Source organism: Hylobates moloch, unplaced genomic scaffold, assembly GCF_009828535.3.
Source record: "Hylobates moloch isolate HMO894 unplaced genomic scaffold, HMol_V3 SCAFFOLD_9, whole genome shotgun sequence".
Taxonomy (NCBI): Eukaryota; Metazoa; Chordata; class Mammalia; order Primates; family Hylobatidae; genus Hylobates; species Hylobates moloch.
This window is the reverse complement of record NW_026652284.1, coordinates 88953792-88956955: the sequence shown is the minus strand read 5'-3', so window position 1 is coordinate 88956955 and position 3164 is coordinate 88953792.

Below are 3164 nucleotides of genomic sequence, written 5' to 3'. Positions count from 1 at the left end.
ATGAGTTCTCATTGTTCAATTCCCACCTATGAGTGAGAACATGCGGTCTTTGGTTTTTTTGTCCTTGCGATAGTTTACTGAGAATGATGTTTTCCAGTTTCATCCATGTCCCTACAAAGGATATGAACTCAATCTTTTTTATGGCTTCATAGTATTCCATGGTGTATATGTGCCACATTTTCTTAATCCAGTCTATTGTTGTTGGACATTTGGGTTGGTTCCAAGTCTTTGCTATTGTGAATAGTGCCGCAATAAACATACGTGTGCATGTGTCTTTATAACAGCATGATTTATAGTCCTTTGGGTATATACCCAGTAATGGGATGGCTGGGTCAAATGGTATTTCTAGTTCTAGATCCCTGAGGAATTGCCACACTGACTTCCACAATGGTTGAACTAGTTTACAGTCCCACCAACAGTGTAAAAGTGTTCCTATTTCTCCACATCCTCTCCAGCACCTGTTGTTTCCTGATTTTTTAATGATGGCCATTCTCACTGGTGTGAGAAGGTATCTCACTGCGGTTTTGATTTGCATTTCTCTGATGGCCAGTGATGATGAGCATTTCTTCATGTGTTTTTTGGCTGCATAAATGTCTTCTTTTAAGAAGTGTCTGTTCATGTCCTTTGCCCACTTTTTGATGGGGTTGTTTGTTTTTTTCTTGTAAATATGTTTGAGTTCATTGTAGATTCTGGATATTAGCCCTTTGTCAGATGAGTAGGTTGCAAAAATTTTCTCCCATTCTGTAGGTTGCCTGTTCACTCTGATGGTAGTTTCTTTTGCTGTGCAGAAGCTCTTTAGTTTAATGAGATCCCATTTGTCAATTTTGGCTTTTGTTGCCATTGCTTTTGGTGTTTTAGACATGAAGTCCTTGCCCACGCCTATGGCCTGAATGGTATTGCCTAGGTTTTCTTGTAGGATTTTAATGGTTTTAGGTCTAACATTTAAGTCTTTAATCCATCTTGAATTAATTTTTGTATAAGGTGTAAGGAAGGGATCCAGTTTCAGCTTTCTACATATGGCTAGCCAGTTTTCCCGGCACCATTTATTAAACAGGGAATCCTTTCCCCATTTCTTGTTTTTGTCAGGTTTGTCAAAGATCAGATAGTTGTAGATATGCGGCATCATTTCTGAGGGCTCTGTTCTGTTCCATTGATCTATGTCTCTGTTGTGGTACCAGTACCATGCTGTTTTGGTTACTGTAGCCTTGTAGTACAGTTTGAAGTCAGGTAGGGTGATGCCTCCAGCTTTGTTCTTTTGGCTTAGGATTGACTTGGCGATGCGAGCTCTTTTTTGGTTCCATATGAACTTTAAAGTAGTTTTTTCCAATTCTGTGAAGAAAGTCATTGGTAGCTTGATGGGGATGGCATTGAATCTATAAATTACCTTGGGCAGTATGGCCATTTTCACGATATTGATTCTTCCTACCCATGAGCATGGAATGTTCTTCCATTTGTTTGTATCCTCTTTTATTTCATTGAGCAGTGGTTTGTAGTTCTCCTTGAAGAGGTCCTTTACATCCCTTGTAAGTTGGATTCCTAGGTATTTTATTCTCTTTGAAGCAATTGTGAATGGGAGTTCACTCATGATTTGGCTCTCTGTTTGTCTGTTATTGGTGTACAGGAATGCTTGTGATTTTTGTACATTGATTTTGTATCCTGAGACTTTGCTAAAGTTGCTTATCAGCTTAAGGAGATTTTGGGCTGAGATGATGGGGTTTTCTAGATATACAATCATGTCATCTGCAAACAGGGACAATTTGACTTCCTCTTTTCCTAATTGAATACCCTTTATTTCCTTCTCCTGCCTGATTGCCCTGGCCAGAACTTCCAGCACTATGTTGAATAGGAGTGGTGAGAGAGGGCATCCCTGTCTTGTGCCAGTTTTCAGAGGGAATGCTTCCAGTTTTTGCCCATTCAGTATGATATTGGCTGTGGGTTTGTCGTAGATAGCTCTTATTATTTTGAGATACATCCCATCAATACCTAATTTATTGAGAGTTTTTAGCATGAAGCGTTGTTGAATTTTGTCAAAGGCCTTTCTGCATCTATTGAGATAATCATGTGGTTTTTGTCTTTGGTTCTGTTTATATGCTGGATTACATTTATTGATTTGCGTATGTTGAACCAGCCTTGCATCCCAGGGATGAAGCCCACTTGATCATGGTGGATAAGCTTTTTGATGTGCTGCTGGATTCGGTTTGCCAGTATTTTATTGAGGATTTTTGCATCAATGTTCATCAAGGATATTGGTCTGAAATTCTCTTTTTTGGTTATGTCTCCGCCAGGTTTTGGTATCAGGACGATGCTGGCTTCATAAAATGTGTTAGGGAGGATTCCCTCTTTTTCTATCGATTGGAATAGTTTCAGAAGGAATGGTACCAGTTCCTCCTTGTACCTCTGGTAGAATTTGGCTGTGAATCCATCAGGTCCTGGACTCTTTTTAGTTGGTAAGCTATTGATTATTGCCACAATTTCAGAACCTGTTATTGGTCTATTAAGAGATTCAACTTCTTCCTGATTTAGTCTTGGGAGGGTGTATTTGTCGAGGAATTTATCCATTTCTTCTAGATTTTCTAGTTTATTTGCATAGAGGTGTTTGTAGTATTCTCTGATGGTAGATTGTATTTCTGTGGGATCGGTGGTGATATCCCCTTTTTCGTTTTTTATTGCATCTATTTGATTCTTCTCTCTTTTCTTCTTTATTAGTCTTGCTAGCGGTCCATCAATTTTGTTGATCTTTTCAAAAAACCAGCTCCTGGATTCATTAATTTTTTGAAGGGTTTTTTGTGTCTCTATTTCCTTCAGTTCTGCTCTGATTTTAGTTATTTCTAGCCTTCTGCTAGCTTTTGAATGTGTTTGCTCTTGCTTTTCTAGTTCTTTTAATTGTGATGTTAGGGTGTCAATTTTGGATCTTTCCTGCTTTCTCTTGTGGGCATTTAGTACTATAAATTTCCCTCTACACACTGCTTTGAATGTGTCCCAGAGATTCTGGTATGTTGTGTCTTTGTTCTCGTTGGTTTCAAAGAACATCTTTATTTCTGCCTTCATTTCATTATGTACCCAATAGTCATTCAGGAGCAGGTTGTTCAGTTGCCATGTAGTTGAGCGGTTTTGAGTGAGTTTCTTAATCCTGAGTTCTAGTTTGATTGCACTGTGGTCTGAGA